This window comes from Equus przewalskii, chromosome 23 (assembly GCF_037783145.1).
Source record: "Equus przewalskii isolate Varuska chromosome 23, EquPr2, whole genome shotgun sequence".
Classification (NCBI taxonomy): Eukaryota; Metazoa; Chordata; class Mammalia; order Perissodactyla; family Equidae; genus Equus; species Equus przewalskii.
In genome coordinates, this window is record NC_091853.1 from 21,873,334 (window position 1) to 21,885,370 (window position 12,037).

A 12,037-nucleotide genomic window follows, 5' to 3' on the forward strand; every position below is an offset into this window, starting at 1 on the left:
ATATAAAACAATGTAACTCCAGTAATTACAAAAATATGATTAACTCTTTCTCAGAGTGCCTAATAACCTGCTAGTACAGTCATGCATCACTTAACAAAAGGGATACGTTCCAAGAAATGTGTCCTTATATGATTTTGTCCTTGTGCAAACATCATAGAGTAGACATACACAAACCCAGATGGTTTTGCCTACTACATACCTAGGCTCTACGGTACTAGTCTTATATAAAGGACCACTGTCATAAATGCGCTCCATCGTTGACCAAAACATCGTTATGGGGTACATGACTATGCTGAAATAGTGGCAGTTTTCCATTTAGAGCTTTTTAGTTTAGTTTGGTTTACTTTAAAATACTTGTAGATATCTACATTTTTTCTGGTCCGAACCAAGTTTTTTTTAGTAATCACAGGGATTAAACCAACCCTCTCATTTTAATGTTTTTAAACTGTGTTACTAAAGATATAAAAATGTGGTGATACTGATGACAGAGACCATCTAATAAAAAACCCTTCGAGAATCCTCATCTGTCTCTCTGCTTTTGCTACACAGCAGCTGTGCCTCACAGATCCACATGAATGAAAATATTTAGACGAGAAACCACCCACTTAGTTTATTTTCCATATGACTTTCCTGTAATTATTTTGTAAACTGTTCACACAACAATACATAAAAACATCTGCAAAAACAGGTAATTAATGTGTCAAGCCAAACTAATGCATTTTTTATGGTGTCCATGCTTCGTCAACTGTAATTATAACTCTTTTTTAAGCAAATGATGATGTGTTTGTTGCAATGTGCAAGTGGTTATTTTAGATGCTCTGTTTACTGTTCATACAATCTGAATATAAAACTCCACAGCTACTTTACCCCACATCAATGCTTTACCTAGCTTTTTGCAGAAGCCGGAAAGTGGTTCTCTTTTCCAAGCTATAATTTCCAGTAAATATTTTTGTCATTAAAACATGAAACTTTCAACATAAAAGTTGACACCAAAATAGCCAACAATTCAAGAAACATATGCCCAGCAACGATTCATCCAGACTTTCTTCTTTCAGCTTTAACTCTGTGGGAAATACAGCAGTTTATGCCAATCAGCTGCAGTATGCTAAACTTCCTGAGTATCAGAAGTTTAGAAGGTTCCTTATTGTTTTTAATGTATAATAGCCATTTCACCTAGACCCACCAAACGCATATATCTTTGACGTGAGACCAACAAATGAAGAACCAAACCCTGCCCAAAATATATTGTTGCATATTCAGTTTATCCTGCCTGAGTTCTAACTACATGAAAGATCATCATAATTATTACAATTACTATTACTATTATTACATAATGTTAATATTGCATACCAACAATCATCCTCAGATGGACATTCCTGAAGGCCCAAGGTACGTAATCTCTAAAGTTCTGCTTCCAGAGCTAACAAAATCTAAACTCAATGAAGAAGCAGAACTCTATACTATTTTCCTAGAGTCCCTTCTCTTTTTAAACAAGGCAATTTTTAAAATATCAACGGTGATTATCTGCAGTATAGAAAAACCTTGGTAATAAAGAACTCTTAGGGAACAAGGTTTTCTGTTTGTTTATTTTCACAACCAAATTTTTTAGAGATAGTGTGGAATTAGCCCTTCAGGTCCAAGTTTATGTAACTCTACTTTGATACAAATAATTCTAAACTGAGCTACTCCATTCTTTCCTTGAACATTAGCTACTGTGAAATACATCAGCTATGGGGATGTGCTACAGGTGTCTAATCAGCTACAGGGATATGCTATAGGTGTCTTTCCATCCCCACCTTGTTTCCAAAAATCCTAAGAAAGGTATTATAGCAAATCAAATGACAGCTTCCCAGCTGCCAAGCTTGAGTTTTGGGTCAAATGCCTATTTTGGAGAATTTGGGGTTGGGTCTTATCCAAAGAGAACAGAGCCCTAGTTCCAAGGATGCTGGAATAGGAAACACATGACCAAGACAAGGAAAGCGAACAAGACAGAAGCTTACTATTAAAGCTAGAAATCAAACTCAGGGTCAGATTAGCAAGAAGTCCCAGTAGCGAGTTCCACTACATATATAGCTACAAATATAAATGTAATAATGCATATAATTAATGCCATTTTAAATGGTTGAATCCTATACATTGTCAAACCTTTGGGACAAATATACTAATGACTGTGCAATGCCAGACAGGAGGCATTTTAAACCCACTGATATTTTCAGAAGCTACCTTAAATGCATACTGGCTGTTTACTACACATACTTTAGGATTCAACTTATTTATCACCTCCTCCAAAGCTGTCCCTATAGGCTTTCTCCTCCCCTGGTCAAGTGCCCATTCATATGTATCTATAGAATCATTCTCATTCATATATTATTGAGAATTTCCTACGTAACAGGCACTAAGCTGGAAGATACAATAAGGAATGAGAAAATGCCTTGCCTTCAAAGACATTACAAGTAAATAAAGAGATATTAATTCAACAAATAATTTCACAAATATATATTTCATTGTAAATATGCTAAGTACTGAAGCAAAACAGTGTGCAATGACGACGAAGTTGAGGAAATCCATTCTGGTCTGAACAGAGCTGAGGAAAGGCTTCCTTGAGGAAATGTCAGGAAAACTGAGACCTGATGGACAAGGAGAAGATATCAATTGAAGAAGCACAGTAAAGCACTCAAATGGAGCACCGCTTCTATGAAAGCTCTAACATGGGAAGGACCTTGGTGCCTTCCAGAGGTAAAAGAAGGCCCTGTGGCCAAAAGAGAACAAGTGCAGAGGAGGGATCAAGATGAGCCTGCAGAGAGAGGCAGAAGCCAAATCATTCATAGCCTTGTAGACTGTAATATCTTTGTGTTTTAGCCTCAAAGCAACGGGTTTAATCCAAGAAAGTGACATGGTCAGACTCCATTTTCAAAATATCACTCAGGCTATTGGTAGAGAAAGAATGGATTAGAATCAAGTGAGAGCAGGAGCAAAATAAACAGTTATAAAGTTGTTATAAAAGTGGTGATGGAAGGTGGGACTTCCAGAATGCCAGAATGAAAAGCTCAGCAGACCTTTCCCCAGACAAAACTGGTCAAAATTATCAAAACAACAATTCTGGAAATTGACTAGAGATATATAACAAATTGAGAAATATTTACATAAGAAAAAGTAGTAAACTGCAATAAGAGACACAATAATGTTTTAACGTGGAGCTACTCCTTTCCAACCCCTAGTACAACACAACAGTAGGTGTGAGGATCAACAGCCTTCCTGCTGCTGGAGGGGACTAGTATGATTTGGATCTCCACTGAAAAGCTCCATGCGATTGAAACCAACAGCAATGAATGACGAACAACAGACAACTAAATATTTAACAGGGAAATCTGCAGAATAAGATAGTCATAGTGTGCTCTGATAAGCTCCCACATATTCTCGGGGATCTTGAAAGTTACACACAAGCACAGAAGAGACCACAGAGGGCCCCAGCTATCCACACATTCCTGGTGAATGGGAAGCCTTGCACAAGCAGAAAGTAAAAGCCAGGACAGACTTATAAACTGATCGAATTTTGAATGCCCTAACCCATACACAGAGACTCTCAGCAAATGGTAGCAGCCTCACTGATTCACACAGTTTAACCACAATCTCTAAACAATCACTGGTTGACCACAAAACAAAAACATAGCAACAACAACCGACCTGAGAAAATGGGGGGAGGAGGGGTACAATCTAGAGTTGCTATACTCTCTAAAATGTCAAGTTTTCAGCAAAAAATATAAGACATACAAAGAAACAGGAAAAGTATGGCCCATAAACAAGAAAAAAAAGCAGTCAATAAAAACTGGCTCTGGGGCCAGCCCCATGGCTGAGTGGTTAACTTCGCGTGCTCTGCTGCGGTGGCCCAGGGTTTGGATCCTGGGTGCGGACATGGCATCACTCGTCAGGCCACGTTGAGGCGGCGTCCCACATCCCACAACTAGAAGGACCTGCAACTAAGATACACAACTGTGTACAAGGAGTGTTTGTGGAGAAAAAGCAGAAAAAAAAAAACTGTCTCTGAGGGGATTTGTACGTAAATCTTAGTAGACAAACATTTCAAAACAATTGTTATAAATAAGTTCAAAGAACTAAAAGAAACCATGTTTAAGGAATTAAAGTACAAAGACAATAAATCATCAAATACAGATTTAACAATAAAAACACAGAACTTGTAAAAAAGAAAATAATAGAAAATCTAGAGTTAAAAAGTACTCCATAGCACATTGAGCTTACAGAAATAAAAATCAGCAAATCTGAAGACAGATGAGCAGACATTATCCAGGCTGAATAAAATTAAACAATAAAGGGGGAAGACACAAATTCAGACACCTGTAGAAACCATAAAGCACACTAATAGGCACATAATGCAGTCCAAGAAACAGAAGAGAATGGGGGGTTGGGGGGGGGCAGGAAAAATATTTGAAGAAATAATAAATGAAAACTTCCCAAATTTGATGAACACTGATCTACGTATCCAAGAAAGTCATCAAATACCAAGGAAACAAACACTAAAAAGGATAAACTCGAGGAGATCCACACCTAAACCCATAATAGCCAAACTGTCAAAAGCCAAAAGAGAAAATCTTAAAAGCAACAAAAGATAAACATTACTCATCATGTACCAGGGAATCGTAACAAGATTAATAACTGACTTATTATCAGGAAAATGGAAACCAGAAGGCCATGGGATGGCACATTCAAAAGGCGGACAAGGAAAAAACACTGTCAACCAAGAAAACAAACTGCAGAAAAACTATCTTTCAACAAAAAAGGCAAAATAAATATTCCCACATAAACATTTAGATAATTTGTTGCTAGTAGACTGCCTTACAAGAAATAGGGGGAAAAAAAGGGAAATGATGCCAGAAAATCAGCAATGACGTAGAATACTTGAGTAACAATATCAACCAACCTGAATTAACCAATACCTACAGAATATTCCACTCAACACCAGAATACACATTCTTTACAAGTGCACATACAACATTCTCCAAGAGAGATCATGTGATAAGTCACAAAAGAAGTCTCAATAAATTTAAAATAATTTAAATCATATGAACTATATTCATCAACCACAACAGAATTAAACTACAAATTGACAACAAAAGAAAATTTGCAGAATTCACAACTACTTGAAAATGAAAAATACATGTCTAAGTAACACACATGTCAATGAGGAAACCACACTGGAAACTGGAGAGCACTTCAAGCTAAATGAAAATGTAAATGACATATCAAAACTTACGGGATACGGTGAAAGCAGTGCTTAGAAGGACTTCATAGCTTTAAACACCTATATTGAAAAGAAGATCTCAAATTAATAACCTAAGCTTCCAACTCTTGATATGAGATCTAAAAAATGAAGAGCAAGGGCTGGCCCAGTGGCACAGCAGTTAGGTTCACATGTTCTGCTTCGGTGGCCCGGGGTTCACCGGTCAGTTCAGATCCCAGGTACAGACATGGCACCGCTTGGCAAGCCATGCTGGGGTAGGCATCCCACATATAAAGTAGAGGAAGATGGGCAAAGATGTTAGCTCAGGGCCAGTTTTCCTCAGCAAAAAGAGGAGGATTGGCAGCAGATGTTAACTCAGGGCTAATCTTCCTCAAAAAAAAGAAAATGAAGAACAAATTACACAAAAAGAAGGCAGAGGAAGGAAGAGAAACCAATGACATAGAACATAAAAAAAATATAGAAAACACAAATGAATCAAAAGTTGGTTCTCTAAAGGCATCAACAAAACTGACAAACATTTAGCTAGAGCAACCAAGAAAAACAGAGAGAAGACACTACCATCGAAATAGCAAACATATCCATCACTCTCAATTAATAATTCTTTATTATGCCTTCATTTTTTAAATATATTTTCACTGGGTATAGAATTCCCAGTTGATAGGGTTTTTTTCCTTTCCATATGTTAAAGATGTTAATCAATTGTCTTCTTGTTTGCATTGTTTCTGACAAGAAATCTGACATCATTCTTATCTTTGTTCTTCAATATATGTCTTTTCTTTCTGTCTGTTTTTAATGTCAAGATTTTCTCTTTATCACTGATTTTGAGCAATTTGATTATAATGTGTCTTGGTGTAGTTTTCATGTTTCTTATTCTCGGGCTGGGTTGGGCTTCTTGGACCAGTAGAATGCTTTTATCAAATTTGGAAAAGTTTCAGGCATTATTTATTCAAATAATTTTCTCTCTCCCCCTCCCCCTCCCTTTTCAGGGGTTACAATTACATGGAGAGAAGTTGTTCCATTGCTTACTGATACTATATTAATTTTTGCTTTATTTATGAATCCTTGTGTTTCATTTTGGATAACTTCTATTGCCATGTCCTCCAGTTCATTAATCCTTTCTTCTGTAGTATCTAATCTGCCACTAATCCCATTCCTTGTATTTTTCATTTCTGATAATATAGCTTTCATCTCCAGAAGTTCAATACGGGTCTTTTTAAAATCTTCCATTTTTCTACTTAACTCTTTGAGCATAATGAATACTCTTATAATAAGTTTTAAAGTCCTTGTCTGATAATTCTAACATCTGTCATTTCAGAGTACATTTTGATTGATTCATTTTTTTCCTCCTTATGGGTCATATTTTTGCTGGTTCTTTGAATGAATGGTAATTTATTAGATGCCAGACATTGTGAATTTTACTATATCATATGGTGAATATTTTTCTAATTCCTACAAATATTGGGCTTCATTGTGAGATAGCTAGGTTTCTTGGAAGCAGTCTGATCCTTCTGATTCTTGCTTCTAAGATTTGTTAGGGTGGGCCTAGAGCTAACTGTTACTCCACACTACTGGGGAAAGACTCTTCTGCGTATTCTAGTCAGTGCCCCATGATTGAGGTTTTTGAGACTACCGTCAGGAATAGACACTACTCTCACTGCTGGGTGAGTGTCCAGAATGTTTCCCCTATCCTTTCGCTGAATCTTTCCCTGGTCTTGGGTAGTTTCTCCACATCTATGCACTAATCAGTACTCTGCTGAATATTCCAGAGGACACTCTGCAAATTTCTGTACAGCCATCTCCTCTCTAGATAAAACACTAGACATTAGCCAATGGTCCTGCAAGCTCTAACTGAAAACTCTAGCTTTGGTCTTCCTGGAGTCACAGCTCCATCTCTTCAACTTGGAGTTTGCCATGATCCAGCTGGCTTCCCTCTTCCTGAACCACAGCCTGGAAACTCAACACAGTAAGCTGGATAATCATGAGACTCACTTCCTTTGTTTCCTGTCTCTCAGAAACCACTGTCCTTCACTGCCTAACGTCCAATGTCTTGAAAACCATGTTATATACACTTTGTCTGGTCTTTCAGTTGCTTCAGGAAGGAAGGTGGATACAGTCCCCATTACCCACCTTGGCCAGCAGTGGAAGTCTTAGTTTTAATGTGGCTACTGGAAAATTTTAAATTACATATGTCTTACATTATATTTCTACTATACAGTGTTAGTAGAGATAGTTAATACAATTATATAATGCTGAAATCACCTAAGAAGGTAAGGTAAGGAGCCTAAGAAGGTTCACAACCAAGTCTCAATAAACTTCAATATTTAAAGGTCAAGTGGGGAAGAAGGAGCTGGCAAAGTAGACTTAGAAAGGTCAACCCAAGAATTATTAAAGTAAGAAAAGTGTGGTGTCATTGGAATAATAGAAGAGATTTAGGAAAGCTGAGGTTGTATGAAATAGTCACTGCAGATTGTATACACATGAGTTAACAAAAGAACAATAAGGATAAGTAATACTAATAAAGGCCGAGTTAAGATTGGCAACAATGAATTTATTTTGGTTATCAATTTGTCCAGAGCGTGCAGTTTCTTCCACTGGCACTCAGTTGGCCCAGGTGTCTGCCTCTGTAAGCAAGAAATAAGGAAAACTCATGGATACTCCAAGACAAATGGATAAATTAATCCAGGGCTGGGATTTTGCCACATGAATGTGATAGAACGTCAGAAGCAAGATTAAGGTATCTGCCAAAAGACTTTTTAAAATGATGCATCATGAAAACTAAGATAAATAGAGAAATGGAGGACAGCTGAGAAATGCTAGAGAGAAAAAGTGGGTAGGTCAGGCATCTAGAAGGGTTAATAAGTAACTTGAAGACTAGGAAAGTACAAAGTAATAGCACTTATTAAACTGTTTACCACACTCTCTCCTCTAATAACTTATAAGCTCCTCATTGATTTTAGTGAGTATAGTAGTCATCCATTAATGTTTTGTTGAATTAGACTATAAATTGACCCAACTTGCTAGATCACATAATGCAAATTCAACAGTCTATGATCTATATTACTGAACCACTTCATTTAAAGGGATTATTACCATATACTGACATGTCACATCTTTGCCCCCTCTCATTATTCATTTTTCTAATCCTGCTTCTTGTTGCTTGGGTAAAGACAGGCGTTTTATTAACAGTGCAAGTCAGGACATTGTTCCCCATCCAAGTACGAGACCAATCAACTAAAAAAAATCCAATTTGGAGTTCTTTGTTTCTAATCTCTAATTTTATCTTTCCTTGGGTACTCAAAGTCTTCATTGTTTTTGTCCTACAGTGTGCTTTTCTTTTGTACGGGAAGAGGTTATTACTGATCTGCACTCATTTAAGATAACTATTTTAGAGCAAGATTTTATTATATTTGTTAGCTTTTTCACCCACAGCCAGTAAAACAGGCATGGTTCCATTAATCAGAGAATAATTTAATGACATCTCATATAGTTGAAAAATCAATTTAATCATAAGTACTTATGACTGTTCTATAATGTTTGGTTAACTACTAAAAATAAGGCAGAGACTACTAAAAGGTAAGAAAATGGGGGCCGGCCTGGTGGTGTAGTGGTTAAGTCCACACGCTCCACTTTGGCGGCCCAGGGTTTGCAGGTTTGGATCCCAGGCACAGACCTACACACCGCTCATCGAGCCATGCTGTGGGGGCATCCCACATACAAAATAGAGGAAGACTGGCACAGATGTTAGCTCAAAGCCAATCTTCCTCAAGCAGAAAAAGGAGGATTGGCAACAGATGTTAGCTCAGGGTCAATCTTCTTCAAGAGAAAAAAAAAAAAGAAAATGCCCTACAAACATAGAGAAGATAGCCATCTTATAAAAACTATCATGAAACCACCAAGCAATTTTTTGAATGTATCAAGCATCCCCATTTCAAGGCCCCAATTAAAATGATTAAATAGGCAGGACAGCTTGGCCATAAAGAGAGCCTTAACAACTTTCAAAAAAATGAAATCATTCAAACTTCTTTAAACAACATGGAATTAAGATAGAAATCAGTAACAAAAAGATAATTAGAAAATCTCAACTGCTGGGAAATTAAATAGCCTACTTATCATAGACTTAGAAGTATATTGCTTAGAAGTAATTCATGGGACTTTGAGGGCATTTTGCTAAGTGAAGTAAGTCAGACAGAGAAAGAGACTAATGGACTCCTAAAGATGTCCAGATCCTCACCCAGGAAGCTGTGAATATATTATACTTTACTTGGTTAAAGCAACTTGACAAATGTGATTAAGGTTAAGAATCTGGAGATAGGGCGTTTATCCTGGATTAACAGGGTGGGCCCAACCAAATCACAGGGGTCCTTAAAATCAGAAAACCTTTCCTTGCTGAGGATCAGAGTGAGTTGTACCTATGGGAGATGTGAGAGAGAGACAACATTGCTGGCTTTGAAGATGGAGGAAGGCATGCAGGTGGCCCCTAGAAGATGGAAAAGGCAGGGAAACAGATTCTCCCCTAGAGTCTCTGGAAAGGAATACAGTCTGCCCACACAGTCATCTTGGTCCAATGAGACTCACGTCAGATTTCTAACCTGCAGAACCATAAAATAATAGACTTGTGTTGTAAGTTTGTGGTAATTTGTTACAGCTGCAATAGAAAACTAATAAAATGGGATAAATAAAAAAATTAAAACAGAAGGGCCAGCCCCAAGGGCCTATTGGTTCAGTTCAGCGTGCTCTGCTTCAGCGGCCTGGGTTTGGTTCCTGGGCACAGACCTACACCACTCGTCTGTCAGTGGCCATGCTGTGGCAGCAGTGCATATATGAAAAAAAAGAGGAAGATTAGCAGCAGATGTTAGCTCAGCATGAATCTTCGTCAGCAAAGAAAATATTAAAACTTTAAAATAAAATAAAAATAGAAACTATTTTGAACTGATAATAATGAAGATATGACATATCCAAACCTACAGAATGTACCTAAAGCAGTACTTACCAGGAAATTTATAATCTTAAACATATATAGAACAAAAGGCCAAAACTCAAAGACGCAAGATCCTAACTCAAAAAATAAAGAATAGCAAGACCTGAGAAGAAGGGAACTAAAAGAACACAAATTCATAAAATAGAAAACTAACCTGCAATAGTATTAAAAAAATAAAGAAATGTTGATTCTTTTGAACATTAATAAAACTGATAAATCCCTGATAGGGCCGATTAAGAAAATATAACAAATTACCAATATCAGGAAAGATCCAATAGCTATCAAAAAACACAAAACGATACTAGAAATAATTCTACAATCAATAAATTTGAGGATTTGACACCAAAAGCAACGGCTACAAAAGCAAAAAATAAACAAGTGCGACTACACCAAACTAAAAAGCTTCTGCAAAGCAACTGAAACCATCAACAAAATGAAAAGGCAACCTACCAAATGGAAGAAAATATCTGCAAATCATATATCTGATAAAGGGTTAATATCCAAAATACATAAAGAACTCACACAACTCAATAATAAAAAATAAACAGTGTAGTTAAAAAATAGGCAGAGGATCTTACAGACATTTTTCCAAAGAAGACATACAGACAGCCAACAGGTACATGAAAAGGTGCTCATCACTCATCCTCAGGGAAATGCAAATCAAAACCACAATGAAAAATCACCTCACATCTGTTAGAATGGCTATCATCAAAAAGACAAGAGAGAAGTGTTGGCGAGGATATGGAGAAAAAAGAACCCTTTTACAATGCTGGTGTGAATGTAAATTGATGCAGCTGTTATGGAAAACAGTATGGAGGCTCCTCAAAAAATTAAAAATGGAACTACCATATGATCCAACTATTCTACTTGTGGATATTTATCCAAAGACAACTAAAACATTTGCTCAGAAAGATATCTCCACCACCACCCCACCAAGTTCATTGCAGCCTTATAGACAATAGTCAGGACATAGAAAGAATCTAAGTGCCCAGTGAAGAGTGAATGGATAAAGAAAATGTGGTATACACACACACACACACACACACACACACACACACACAGGAATATTATTCAGCCATAAAAAAGAAGGAAATTCTGCCATTTGCAACAGGGACAGAACTTGAGGGTATTACACTAAGTGAAATAAGTCAGAAAGAGAAAGACAAATACCATATGATCTCACTTATATGTGGGGTAAAAAATAAGCTCATAGGTTTGGAGAACAAATTGGTGGTTGCCAGAAACAGAAGGTAGCAAGTGGGTGAAATGGGAAACAGGGGTCTAATGGTACAGAGTTCCAGTTAAAAATGAATAAGTCCTGGGGGTATAATGTACGACATGGTGACTATAGTTAATAATACTGTACTGTATATTTGAAAGTTGCTAAAAGAGCAGATCTTAAAAATTCTCATCACAAGAAAAAAAGTTTTGTTAACTAGGAGTGATGTCAGCATCATGGCAAAATGAGCTCTTCCCTTAGACTCTCCCCCAAAGATACAACGAAAAGGACATTCATATACCAACAGAGGACATTCACACAACACAAAAGACATCTGAGAGACCTATGCAGCCATATGTCTGAAGGTGGAGGTGCTGGGCTGCCACGAAGTGGACAGAGACAAGGAGGTCATCTCTCCCTCCCCCAATGGCAACAACCCAGAGCCTGGGACCATGCACAGCTCTAAGAGGAGAGCGGGGAGGGCAGCCCTCTCTAGGAACACTTCTGCTCTCCAAGTTCCCTCACAGTGCAAGGGAAAGCCCGACATGGAGGTGCCTAAGCTATTGCAGGGGTGTCTTCATCA

The 12,037-nt window shown here is 37.4% G+C and overlaps 1 protein-coding gene across 18 annotated transcripts in view; it reads right to left on the reverse strand.

Annotated features, from left to right (window-relative positions):
* RPS6KC1 (ribosomal protein S6 kinase C1) overlaps positions 1-12,037 on the reverse strand; it is a 178,565-nt gene that overhangs the window by 88,438 nt on the left and 78,090 nt on the right. For 2 of the 18 annotated variants that reach the window (XM_070591111.1, XM_070591110.1), the window contains exon 2: positions 5,270-5,317. The exons of the other annotated variants lie outside the window; for them this stretch is intronic. The gene's annotated coding sequence lies outside the window, so the exon portion shown is untranslated. The remainder of the gene's footprint in view (positions 1-5,269; positions 5,318-12,037) is intronic. 18 annotated transcript variants of the gene reach the window in all.